This window comes from Carlito syrichta, unplaced genomic scaffold (genome assembly GCF_000164805.1).
Source record: "Carlito syrichta isolate Samal-C Ts95f unplaced genomic scaffold, Tarsius_syrichta-2.0.1 Scaffold315406, whole genome shotgun sequence".
In the NCBI taxonomy this organism is placed as follows: Eukaryota; Metazoa; Chordata; class Mammalia; order Primates; family Tarsiidae; genus Carlito; species Carlito syrichta.
This window is the reverse complement of record NW_007259502.1, coordinates 632,244-646,517: the sequence shown is the minus strand read 5'-3', so window position 1 is coordinate 646,517 and position 14,274 is coordinate 632,244. Positions and strand designations below refer to the sequence as shown.

The 14,274-nt window shown below is 42.1% G+C and overlaps 1 pseudogene; it reads right to left on the bottom strand.

Moving 5' to 3' along the window:
- Positions 1-11,684: 11,684 nt before the first annotated feature.
- LOC103275355 lies at positions 11,685-12,605 on the bottom strand (annotated as a pseudogene).
- Positions 12,606-14,274: the final 1,669 nt, after the last annotated feature.

The following is a 14,274-nucleotide window of genomic DNA, read 5'->3' as shown; positions in this document are numbered from 1 at the left end:
GGCTTCTCCTGATACCCCCAGGGAAGCAAACACTTTCAGTTGATTCCTGATTTTTCTCCTAATGACCCTGTAACTGGAGCTCAGCCGTGCCCAGAGCAGAGACACGCTCCGTAGCATCAGGGCTGCGCCTGGCCAGGCAGGTGAAAACCAACAGGACATCTTTCACCTGGCCTGTGGCTTCCAAGCCCAACCCATTCTAAGAGGAGCTGACAGTACTGGATATGAGGAAGGGTCTGAGTGAGAGCTGTGTCTCCACTTTCACAGTCCCCACACGCAAGCAGGGACCCCCAAAAGCCCAGAATTTATTTATAAAAAATTGTGTATTTGTCCTTATATGCTCCAACTTCAGTCACCTTCAAAGGACTCTCCCTTTGATAAAATACGCCTATTGAGGTGCACGATTTGTGGAAGACACGTCCTGAGTTGTGGCAAACAGGTGACTGGTTCTTCCACCATGACAACAAACCCGCCCACGATTTGCTGAGCGCTCAGTAGTTTTGGCCAGAAACAGTACGTCCCCCGGGGTCCACCCTCCCTATTCACCCAATCTTGCCTGAGCAACTTTTTTCCCCATTTCCCTGGATGAAGAAAATCTTCAAAGGGAAATGCGTTGCCGATGTGGAAGAGGTGAAACAAACAAAATGGCAGAAGTACCAAAAGTCATCAAAATTGACGAGTTCAGAAACTGTTTTGAACCGTGGAAAGAGCGTCACAATAGGTGTATTACAACATACAGAGAGTACTTTAAAGGTGACTGAAGTTTAAGCATGTAAGAATAAATACACAATTCTGAATAAATAAATTCAGTTTTTTTTTTTTTGCGTTCCCCCTTGTACTTCCTCAGAGCCTGGGAAAAAACTATTTAAAAATTGAAAGCAAAATGTACAGAACTTAGAAAAAGGGAATAGTACCAAGAAGCCATTAAACTATCTCTCAAATCCACCAATATTAGCCATTTGATGTATTCATGTCTTTTTAAAATGTCTGTCCATAGATGATGCTCCTCCTCCTTCCTTCTCTCAGAAGCTGGCCTTGGCAGTTCCTTCACAGAAAACATGAGGAACCGAGCCTTGGTCTTCCCACGTGGACCTGCATAGCCACCGACGTCTATGAGGACATCCCTTCCTCCGTATTCCTGGTGCCCACTTCTCGGTGTCTTCCATACACTGCTCTGCAAATGTCTTTCTCATCTGGGCCCTCCGTTGCTGGTCAGAAACACAGCAAGTCTCTCTCATCTTAAGAACAGCATCTTTTTTAAAAAAAAAAATCGAGTTCATTTTTGATGGGCAGCATACAATGTTTTACTATTGTAAATAATGTTGCAATAAATGTGTATGTACGTATCTTTTTTATAGGACGATTTGATTTCCTCTGGGTATATTCTCAGAAGGGGGATTCCTGGGTCATATGGAAAAAAAACGTGGCACATATACATGATGGAATACTACACAGTCATGAAGAAGGAAAAAATTATGCACTCTGCAGCAACTTGGATGGATTTAGAATCTATTATACTCAGTGATCTATCACAGAAACAAAAAGCTGAGTACTGCATGTTCTTACTCATAAGCAGACCCTGAACATTTATCAGAATACCGTAAGAAAGGAATTGGTAGTAGTGAGTCACTGCTGGGGTGCGGGAAGAGTACATAATACCAATAAGGGGACCTGATCCCAAACCAGGTGAAGTGGGGACCAAAGAGAGGCCCAAACTTTACCTGTTTGATGACCTCTTATCTACTTAATCCTGAATTGTACCCCATACCTTAAAGAAAAAAAAGAACAGCATTTGTGTCTCACCTTCTGGCCTTCATACACACGTCATATCCTGAGTCTTCTAGTCCCCCCCTATAAAGGGCAATTATATTATGAAGATCTTGTTTTTCCAGAATAATTTTGTGTATTAGCAAGTGTATACATTTCTTTCCCTTCTCCCACTGTCTTAAATTACCCTTATGTTGAAAGAAAGCAATAAAAACATGCTAAGTCCACTCTTGCACCTGTGACTTGGAGCCTGGTCAAATTCCTCTGTGGCCTATCTGCTTCCTTGCCTCTTATATGGGTTCTGAGCAGTTCACTCCCTCCTTTCACACTCTGCTTTGTTCCTCAAGGTCAAGCTCAAATCTCAGCCCTGTCCTGGGTTAAGGCGTGGCCATGGTTGTCTTCATTCAGGCATAGCTGCACCACAGCATCTGTGTCTGGTGACTAGGGTAGTGGGCCTCTTCCCGATCTGCTATCCAGGTACTGAGCACTCCGGGGTGGAGGGTCCATCCCTTGAATGTCACCCATCTGCGGTAGGAAGGGGTGTTGGTCTTGAAGCTCGTGGAAGCAGAACCCATTAGTTGGCAGGTCAGATGTGCACATGGGGTGGGGGCCCTGGGCCCTGCGAGGTCCTGCACTCATCCAAAGAGTATCTCCATGCCAGAAGGAAGGTGACATTGAATAGCAAATAAAACACACCAGAACAAGACAAGAGAGAGACTATGGGAGAAAAAAAGAAAAAGCCATATATTTTAGTATCCTCGGTGGCCCTTTCTTTTTGCTTTTTGAGCAAGGAACCTCACATTGTCCTTTTGTTCTTGGCCTTGCAGATTATGTGACCTGTCTGGACTTCACCTGTCATCAATTGCCGTTCCCAACTTCAGCGAGATTTTCAACATAGCCGTCAGTCAGCGATGTGTTTCTCTAGCCAGCTCCCTCCCCATTGTACACAGTGACTAAACATTTTCTACCCATCCAAATGTATGCTTCTTCTGCCTCCACCTTCATCTCAGCAAATAGTGTCACCACTTTAAAGAAAAAGAAAACCATCACCAGATGAACAACACCTCATGGTCTCAGCATATGTGTCTCCCACTCCTTTTTTTTGTGAGTTGGAGTACCACTCTGTTTCCCGGGCTGGAGTGCAGTGGCATGCTCTCGGCCACCGCAGTCTCTACCCATTAGGCTCAGGTGATTCTTCTGCCTCAGCTTCCCAAGTCGCTGGAACTACAGGCACATGCCACCATGTATTGTAAAGAAAAAGTCTCGCCAAGTTGCCCAGGCTGGTCTCTAACCCGTGGGCTCAGGCAATCCGCTAGCCTCCGCCTTCCAAAGTGCTGTGATTACAAGAGTGAGCTTCTATGCCCTCTCCCAACTCCTTCTTGTTCCTTTTGTTACATGGGAGGGGATGTGCTTTTTCCTATCTAATGTTTGTCCCTGGCCCTCACCCTGAGTCTGATTATCCTTCTCTCTGAGAAACTAGTTCCCGACTGTGGACAGACAGGAGCTCTGGAGACATGGCCTAGGATTGGATCACAGTTTCATCTCTTATTACTAGTGAGACCTTGAGCAACTCCCTTAACTTCCATGTGCTCAGTCTCTCTATCTGAAAAATGGGATAATAATAATACTTATTTTGTTGTTATGGGTATTAAGGCATTATTGATAAAGTAGTTAGAAGAGGTTTGGAACTACAGGCATGTGCCACCACACCTGGCTAATTTTTTGATGTATTGTGATCTCTATATATGCTCTTAACACAATTTTTAACAAGTCCTCTCTTATATTTTCAAATTTTCCTCTCAACTCTTTTTTTTTTGACATTGTTTCACTCTGTCACCCAGTCTGGAGTGCGGTGGTGTAATCATAGCTCACTGCAACCTCAAACTCCTGGGCTCAAGCGATCCTCTCATCTCAGCCTCCTGAGTAGCTGGGACTACAGGTGCACAGCACTGCACCTGGCTAAATTTTGTAAATTTTTTTTCCTGTGGAGATAAGATCTCACTATCTTGCATGAGCTCTCCTCCCACCTCGGCCTCCCAAAGTGCTGGGATTATAGGCGTCCGCCACTGCACCCAGATTCCTTGACTCCTTTTAACATACAGTCATTCCTCAGTATCTGTGGGTTCCAGGACCTTCATGGATACCAAACTCCATGGGTGCTCAAGTCCCCTCCATAAAATGGTGTAGTATTTGCATATAACCAATGAATATCCTCCCATGTACTTTTAATCATCTCTAGATTACTTATAATATCGAACACACTGTCTACACATCACTCCACTCATGCGGATTCAACGTAGTACTTATCGCACCACAAATTAAAGTTTTGGTTTTTGTGACTTTGTGGAATTTTTTTCTGAATATTTTCGAGCTGCAGTTGGTTGAATCCATGGTTGCAGAACCCATGGATATGAAGGACTGACGGTACTCGGTTCTCTCTCATCTTAAACCTTCCTTGGGCCTCAAACTCCTTCCAGTTCTAGCTCCATAGCTTTTCACTCTTCATAGCTAATTTTTTTTTTTTTTTGGTGTTCTTTACACACAGGTCTCACTTCTTCTCTGCCCTATCACAAAGTTGACTCCTCAACTCACAATGATGTGGTGTCTGTCTCACCAGTCTCTGAAGCTGGCCTTGCCATGAAGATCCACGAAGTGATGTCATCAAACCCAATATACATATATTATTAAAAATCTGATTTGATTTTTCCTCTGCACTCGAGATTTTTGTCGACTTCTTGAAAATCTCTTTCCCCGAATTTTTCAAGATGCCGCCTTCTCTTCTTTCCACCTTCTCTAGAAGTTTCTTCTTAATCTCCTTTGCAGGGTCTTCTTTCTCTGGCCACCATTAAATGTAGGTTTTCCTCATGGTTCTCTCTCTCCTTTCTTCCCACTTGACGTACTCCTGGCATGATTCCATCCACTCCCATAGCTTCAGAGACCATTGCAGCCTGATGATGCCCACTTAGAAAATGATAGCCCAGATTTATCTCCCGAGTCTTAGATTCATTTCTCTATTTGCCTATGTACATAGTCACTTGGATGTCCCAGAGAGATCTCAAAGCCAGCACGTCTAAAATTGAACTTACCACTTCCTCTCCATCTACTCCAACTCGTGGAACACTTAGGCATCTGTTCAGTTATTTCTCTTGCCTGCAGTTAAACTCCATCCTTTTCTCTAACTTCCATCATTGGACTCTTGACTTTCTCTCCAAACTTTTCCTTTTAAGAGTCCCACTTTGACCTCTGGAACACAGTCAAAAGAACCCCTGGTACTCCTCTAAATACACAAAGCTCATGCTTCAGTATCCTGTTCACAGAACCTCCTCCCTTTCTGGCTTCAAGGTGAATACCTAGTTATCTTTAAATCCTCTGGGACTTGGAGCCTAAGTTCTGGTCCTTCAAATTCAGAGAGACCCACAAACTCAGATGAGCAAGTATTGTCACTTAATTTTTTTTTCTAAACTTCAAGGCGATGCACTCTGTCTCAAATATTTGTTTCTACTGTAGACAATACATACATGAATATGGCTGTGTTCCAATAAAACTTTATTTACAAAACAGGTGATAAGCAGTATTTGACTCAAAACAATAGTTTTCAGACTTTTCTTATAGAACATTACCTTTACTCCTAGATTAGGCAGAGAAACAAAAACTGCTATCATTTCTGTTTTTCTAATATAACTTCATCTCAAATTTTACTTTTAAAATGTTTTTACACCTTTGAGATGTATTTTTTACATACAATGTGATTTGATATTTTTCACCTAATTTGAGACTCTGCTCATGTTTTCTGGTCTTCTACCTGTTATGCCTTTTGCTTTATCTCTCTCTTTCCCATTAAGGACAATGTCTCCTTTTATGAGAAACATAGAAGTTGAATTAAATATTATATATTTTGATTTGATTATTGATCAATTTTGAAATCAAAATGCCTAAAACTTTTTAAATTATTAAACTTCATATATTCTGATTTCCATAAAAAAAAAAAAAAACAACTTCAAGGCGATTTCTGTCTTTATGTCTCCACTTTACTAGTGGAAACCTAATCACAGCCTTCCTTGGAGTTTCCTTTCTCCTCTAGAGTTAAGACACACAGTATGGGATCTGGCCTGGCCACCCAGTTTGCTGTCAAGCACTCGTGTCCTTTTCCTGATAGCCCCAGCAGCTCTAGCCACCATCTGATGCTTCTATGGCACCCTTGGGTCATAAAGGTTTGGATTAGGCTCTCAGTTCTTCCTGCTATAGACTCACAATCAATCATGCACCTCTGTCATCTTCTTGGCATCTCTTGAGCAGTATGGGCATGAAGGTGGGATGAACTCTTGCTGCTCTTGGATCTGCAGACTGCCCTTCTGTTTTACATTTATTTCTATGATGGGGTCTATACTCTAGAATCCTCTTTTCACATTTAACTACTGTAAATGCTTTCTCAGTTATTCTAAAGCATGTGTTGAAAACTCAAGCACCTAGATAATTAGTGTCTAAGGTAGTTAATGAATGAAGCTGACAAGTGTAGGAGACAATAGGGAGTGGTGTGGACTGGGTTTATTTAAAGGGCAGCCACTATTCAGCTCTAGCTGATTGATGCCATGAAACTTGTGAACTTAAAGTTTGTAGAAGTTCCAGGTTTTTCAAGAGAAACTGGAAATTTAGAGCATTATATGAAATTGTCAATTTTTTTGTTGGCAACAAATTCTAAACAAATAAAAATAATGTATGAGCCACAGAAATAATGTCTGTAGACTGTATATACCCCGTGAACTGCTAGTCTGTGACCTTAGTCCCAACTGCTTAGATTTTCAAATAAAAAAGTCATAAATCTTATAAGGTATTTTTTTAGACATGGGAAGAGAGTGAGAGAGAGATATCAGAAAGCAAAACATCCCCAAGGTTTAATAATTGAAAATATTATCCTGCCCACATGTTTCCTGACTCTTTTTATCCCTGCTACCCCAAACAGAAACGATTAAACCCCTCCTCTGAGTCCACATGATTTTCTGGTCAGGACTCTCTTGGAGTACCCAGCAGCAGCTTTATGTTTTCCTGTTTGCTCATGTATCTTTCTCTTCCTGCTAAATTCCTTGAGGCGAGAACTCATTATTAATTTTTGTTTTTCTGATGCATAATCCATAGGTTGGCATGCAACATATGCCCTGAGCAGGGATTTGGAGGCAGAAAAGGGAAAGAACACTCTTTGCAAAAGAGAAAAGCACATGCAAGGACAGAGAGTTGTGAAGCACCAGTGGGTATATTATTTTTTAAATCTTGTAATGCTTCAGTTTTCCAGGAAAATGAAATAATAGCAGGGAATGACTGGAACAAAGGAAGACAAAGACATCAAAGAGCTTATAGGCCCTTTTAGCAGCTTATATTAATCTTTAGGTGAAAGGGAACTCATGAAGTTATTTTAAAAATAGAAATAAAATAACTGTATTTCATATTAGAAGATGGATTAAAGAGATACATCTGTGGAAGCCCAACTTTGTTAAATGCTCTCCTACATTTTGGTAATATCCCACATTGTGAATTTGACCTGCCCAAACTTTAATTCAGGAAACTCACATTCGAAGGATCCCTTGAAGCTAGAGTGCAGGTGTGTGACCTTGGTTCCACCGTTTGGATGCAACTGTGCAAAACTTGAACTCGGAACTGAGCCATGAGAGGGGTTGACTGAGTGTGGGGTGACTGTTCTTGCAAGCACAGAGACAGACATATCTGGTTCTTTTTATTTTATTTTACTTATTTATTTTTGAGTTGGAGTATCACTCTGTCGCCCAAGTTGGAGTGCAGTGGCATGCTCACGGTCACCCCAGTGTCGACCTGCTGGGCTCCAGAGATCCTTCCACCTCCACCTTCCAAGTAGCTGGAACTGCAGGTGTGCTACCATGCCCAGCTAATTTTGGATTTATTGTAGAGATGAGATCTCCCAAGTTGCCCGGGCTGGTCTCAAACCCACGGGCTCAGCAATCCACTCGCCTCGACCTCCCCCCACCCCAAATTGCTGGGATTACAGGCTGAGCCGCTGAGCCTGGCCCATATCTGGTTCTTTGGAAGCAGCTGGGGCAGAGTCCCTGGCGCCAGGTGGTGGCGGTACTGGAGCTTTAACCGACCAGTCCCTGGGGTATGGTTGGACATTGCTTCTGGCTGCATAACTCCAGAGCTGAACCCCTGGCCCTTCTGGAGATTCTGTGAGCTACCCTTGAATGGAGATTTTGTTATTTGCAACTAAGAACACTGGCCAATACAAGATGATACCAATAAACATATTGCCATTGCTCCAATAAGAGTTGACTAAAACTTGCATGGGGCGGTGGGGGAAGCATAGGGGTGTGTTCAGAGCACACATCTGAAAAATGCTAACAAAATTTTTTCAGCTGCATGTCATTGATTAGATAAGAAGGAGGTTGAAGAAATGAGGAGCGATCAGGAGAAATGTTGAGGAGGAAAGAACAGAAGGTGAGGGGTTTAATGCTGTCTGGTCGTAGGTTTCCACAGAACCAAGTGAGGTCATGTGTTGTGGGCTGCTGGCATAGGAGAGGACTCGGACCTAGAGGATCATCAGAGACATTGAGCAGGTACAATGCTTCGCAGTCTGGGTGTGGGAAGCAAGGAAGAAAACAACTGGCTGGTCCTGGCTTTTTAGGGAGGCAAGTAAATCCAAAAGAAGGCTGGCCGGCTAAAAGAATAGAAAAAAGACAAAGAGTGAGAGCAGGTTCATCCTATCATTCAAGTTCATATCTATATCGTCAGACACTCAATAGCTATTTGATGTAGTCATGAATGAATCAGATGTTACCTGGGGTAAATAGAAAGCCAGAAAGAAGAAGTACAGAATTTGAGATCCTGCATCTAATGCTAGACCTTTGCTTTCTCTCATTTGCATACTAAATGTAGGGCTGCAGATGGCATCATGTTATTACAGCTGCTGAATCAACTTACATTGGCTGTAGAATTCCATTGCCCTTGCCACAGAAAACGACCTTGATGTACTGAAGAATTCTCCAGGCTTGTTTCAGAAGACTAGCAAAAGCAGGATTAATTCAAATGATGGGTTAATATGTATTTTGGGTCTTTTAGGTACTCTCAAGGGCAACTAGAAATCTTTTTAGAAGTCTGAGTTTAGATTTAAAAGCTCCATAGATGATGCCTTGCTTGCAATTCCATGTTGTCACTTTATTATTTAGGCATCACCAGCTTCTTTTCCAGTTTTGGTTATGTGGCCTAGCATCTTGTGGTCTTCTTTTCTTCTTTGCTTTCCACACTTCCATTTCTTAATACAAAAGTTAAAATAAAGTGTCTTTTTTTTATCTATTAAAATAATTTTACCTTTGCATACGCATGTTTCTCACTTTTCATAATCTGTGAAAATGTAACTATTATAACAGAAGTGCACAGCCACATGTCTGGAAATCTGTCTGAGATCATACAGCTCCTCATCACATTTAGAAGATCCCTAAAGACCAATGAAAAGTGTGCTGAATGATTCGAGTAAGAGCTTGCGAGGAAAGGTTAAATGGATTGGGATTATTCATTCTGTATCATAAGGGAATTTGCTAAAAATAATATTAATTTGTCTTAGACAAAGCGATCTGTTTAAGAGAGAAACTATGACATTAAAAAAAGTTTCCTTCTCTGTGAATCTTAAAGAGACATACCTTGATGTCTTCCTTAGCTGAGCTAAGAGAAGCTCACTTGGAAGTGTCTGGTTTCAGGGCTATATCAGGGTCCAACCAGGAGAGAGAAACTACACAGAAACTTGAACAGGGAAAACTTATTGTGAAGAATTATTAATTATAACAGGGAGTTGGAGTTACAAGAAGCAAAGAGAACCACAAAGACTACATGAACAGAGGGTATGTAGAGCAGCACTACCCCTAAGACTGAGGCAGGGTACCCAAGAACGAGGCCCTCTTCCTGTCCCCCAGGTGTGGATCAGGTCCTTGTGAAAGTTTCTGGTGGTAGTTTCTGGAAACCCATCAACTGAAAGTGGAAATCCTCTTCCAGAAAATTACTGGATATCCACCCTCCAGGGTACTAGGAAGAACTGTTGATGGGGAGGTGTCTCAGAGGGGACACTCTGCTACAAAGCCTCCTGGAGAGGAAGGGCTAAGAGAAGCTGCTGACTTCTGGGTGCTGGTGGTGCTGTGCATGGAAGGACCTGGCCATGGAAAAGCTGTGAGTGCTCTTATGAGCTGGGTCCTGAAGATGTTGTAGGCATTGCGAGAGCTTAGTGCAGGAGAAGCCACCTGTGCTTCAGGCACCTTCTGAGAAAGCGCATCTGAACCAGGAAAAACAAAACAAACAAACAAAAACAAAAAGCAAACAAACAGAAAATTTCTTCTTGTGATGTTTCTCTAGTGCCCCCTACTGACAAGGCTTAATATTGTGTCACCTGGCAAAGAAAAAAATGGTTTAAAGGATCCAGATCCATTTTTTGCAGAGAAGGCAATGAAGGGTGATGTTGGAGATGAGGTGATAAACTGAAAAGTGACACAAGGGCTCTTTAATGGTGACGGGCAAGGTGTAAGGTGGGCTAAGAGAGGAATTCTCAGTTTGGTTCTAGCTGTGTGTCCTCGGGATGCAGCAAGGAGTTTGATGTGATGCCATAGATCGCATGCAATTCCAAGTAGTCTGTCTCTGTTCTTCCAGGTGTTCTACACTGAGTTTGCTTTCTTTCCATTTGAAAGAGCCTATTAACCCGGAGGACTTTTTAGTTTTCAGGAGCTTGCAGACGTCTGCTTATTATTGTTATTGCTGCCAATCTGAAAAATAAAATAATTCTTATTCTGGGTTAACTTATATTTTATGATTAAATTACTTCTGAATCTTTTCTTGTTACTGAATTTATAATAAAAGAAACAATGGTCCTTTGCTCTGGATGGCTGAGATTTTGGTTGTTCAGGGAGACAATTCCAACCTCTGGAACTTGGGTACTTTAAAAATATTGCATACTCAGTAGCCAGAGCTGAGGAATGAAACATTTTTTTCCCCAAACTTATGTGTGCCTCCAAATAATATTTCCATTGTTTTGACAGATTAAAGAGTAACGGGCACAGTAAACAATAAGTTACTCAATAAGTCTTGCAAATACTTCTTGGTGTACAGTAGTTCCCCCTTATGCCCTGTTTCTCTTTTCACTGTTTCAGTTACCTGTGGTCAACTGCAGTCTAAAGATATTACAGGAGAGAGAGAGAGAGAGAGAGAGAGAGAGAGAGAGAGAGAGAGAGAGAGAGAGAGAAGGAAAGAGAGAGGGAGGGAGGGGAGACAGCACCACATTCACATAATTTTATGACTGTATCTTGTTATAATTGTTTTAGTCTATTATTGCTAGTCTCTTACTGTGCCTAATTTATAAGTTAAACTTTACCGTAAGTATATATGTATAGGCAAGACCACAGTATATATGGGGTTAAGTGCTCTCTGTGGTTTCAGGCATCTACTGGTTTCCATGAAGAAGGAGGGACTACTACATGTTCAAAAATCTACAATGGGGCTGATTGGGTAAAGCATCCTATTTCAAGTCATATAAATTTTCATTCTTTGTTTTCTATACAATGGAAGGGGACCTTCAGTGGCATTGTATTTTATTTTACTATATTTTATTTTGCTGTATTTTTTGAGTTGGAGTCTCTGTCCAGGCTGGAGTGCAATGGTACCATCACAGCTTACCGCAGCTTTGACCTTCTGGGCTCAGGTGATCCTTCTGCCTCAGCCTCCCAAGTAGCTGGTACTATAGCCATGCACCACCCCGCCAGGCTAATCTTTTTTATTTTTTGTAGCGATGAGGTCTCGCTATGTTGCCCAGGCTGGTCTTGAACTCGTGGACTCAAACAATCTTCCCGCTTTGGCCTACCAAAATGCTGGGATTACAGACATGAGCCACCACACTTCTCAGTGGCTTTTTTCTCCCCCTCAGTTTATCCATATTCAGTTTTATTCTGAATTAACTACCTATCAAGAGTGCACTTCAAAAGAGTAGAAAAAAGTAAAGGCGCCTCAAAAAAAGTTCCCCGGCAAATGGGAAGGAGGCCATGGCGTTACCAGCCCTGTTTGGGGAAGGAAATGTTGTCCAGGTCATGGATGCCATTTTTGTCAGTGATTCAAACGCTGCAGGTTGGCAGATTCAGGATGAAGCGTTTCTGGAGCTCCTCCAGACATTCCCTAAGAGGCTCTGTTGCCCTCTTATGTGAGATAGTAGGTGTGTAGTATTGGTCTAGTATACTGAGAGTCAGGAAGGCACCATAGCCATGGGCTGCAAAAAGAGCCATGGCCAAAGCTTCTAGATCGTTTTTCTAGATGTGGTAGAGCGCTGGCCCCTCAAGCTCATCATAGCCTGCCAGGAGAAACTTCACATGATATGGGGTCCGACTCCAAAGACAGTCAGCTAGATTTCGCCGTGTGAAATTAGCTGCTACTGCAGGAGACAATTCATATCCATTTCACATCTTATAAAGTTGCACCTTTTTCTGACTATATTCTGCAAACCGTACAGAGTGTTTTCAGTTTCTCCAAGACATAGGCGTAAGATTTTTTCAGTCATCTTAAACATCTTGTCATGATCATCCTTCATCTGGACAATATTGCTGGCGGCCACCCGGGTTGGAGGCAACAAGGACATAGCTGGGGCCCTGGATACCCATGAGGTGCTCTCTAGTGGCAGGAAGCTGGGGGCTGCAGGTTCGACAGGGTAGGGGACTCGCAGTGTTCTCGGCCTCACCAGTGAGACAGCACCACGGAACCCAGCCTGACATGCCACCAGCCACGTGACTGGCCTGACTCTGGCACTCTCGGTAGCTTTTTAATTGATCAGTCATTGGGGGAAAAAAGACTTTCAGCGACATTTTGTTTCGTGGTATTTTTGGAGAAAAATTTAGGTGTATACTTATAACACTCTCTTTTCATTCCTGTCTACTTATTTATATGAACAAAGTTGAATATTTAGAAGTGAAAAATAGGAATACAATTTTTGTTGTGGATGTCTCATCCTTTCTAGTGAGTCATATTCACCCACAGACACATGGACTGATTGAAAAAATAAAGCAGCTACGTCTACCTCATTGAAAGCTGTTTTTCTTTTGGGGGGGAGTTTGAAAACACTTTACTGAGGTGTAGTTCACATGCAGTTCACCCTGTTAAAGAGTACGATTCAGTTCTCTTAGTGTATTCGCAGAGTTGTATAATAGTCACTGTGGTCCATTTTAGCATGCTTTCATCACCCTGGGGGAAACCCCACATCCCTTAGTCATCACTGCCACCATGTTGTCCCTTCACATCCCAGTCCTAGGCAACCACCATCTGCTTCTTGTCCTCACAGATTTGTGTGTTCTGGACATTTCGTAGAAGTAGAGTTAGACAATATGTAATCCTTTATGACTGGCTTCTTTCACTTAGCTTAGTGTCTTCAGGGCTCATCTGTGTTGTAGCATGTGTCAGTACTTCACTCTTTTTTATTGTCAAATAATATTCTTTTGTAGCTCTACCAGTTATCCACTCATCAGTTGATGGACTTGTAGGCTGTTTCCACTTTTGGGCTATTCTGAATAATTGTGATATGAATATTCATTGACATGTGTTCGTATGGACATACAGTTTTATTCCCTGCCATGAGATTTTCTCCTCAGAATGAGTGGGACTGATTTCACCATCTCTGTGCCTTACCTACCTTTTTGGTTTATGTTCACCTAGGCTCATTTTGACCTAGCACAAAACTCCCCCACTTTGCGACGCTTTCCCTGGCTTATCAGACTCTCATTGACCTTAGACTTCAGCACTTGTTGTCTAGTCTGTGCAGAACAATTTACCTCTTAATGGTACATTGTTTTTCTTTCTTTCTTTTTTTTGCATGCTATATTTATTTATTTATTTAAAAGATATGGGGTACAATTCAGGATTAGGTATATAAGTGGTCATTGTACAGGTAAAGTTTGGACCTGACTTCAGTTCCTACCTCACCTGGTTTGAGACCAGGTGCCCTTATTGATGAAGTGTCATCATCTGCTCCTCCACCCCAGCAGTATCCTGCTACTGCCAATCCCTTCCTTATAGTATTATGATAATTGCTCAGGGTCCACTTATGAGTGAGAACATGTGGTTCTCAGGTCTTTGTTTCTATGATCACTCACTGAGCGTTATAGACGAAACTCTAAACTCTTCCAAGTTGCAGCAAAGTTCATCATTTTGGCCTTCTTTATGGCTGCATAATATTCCATCGTGTATATGTACCACATTTTTAATCCACTCTACTTTTGATGAGCAGCACAGTTGGTTCCATGTTTTTGCTGTTGTGACTAGTGCCACATGGTTCTCCTCAGAAGTTGTACTAGTTTACACTCCCACCAACAGTGTAGAAGTGTTCCTTTTTTACCGTATCCTCTGCAGCATCTGTTGTTTTTCGAGTGATTGATAATGGCCATCCTGACTGGAGTTAGGTGGTATCTCAGTGTGGTTTTAATTTTCATTTCTTTGATTATTAGTAAGACTGAGCATTTTTTCATGTATCTGTCGGTTGCT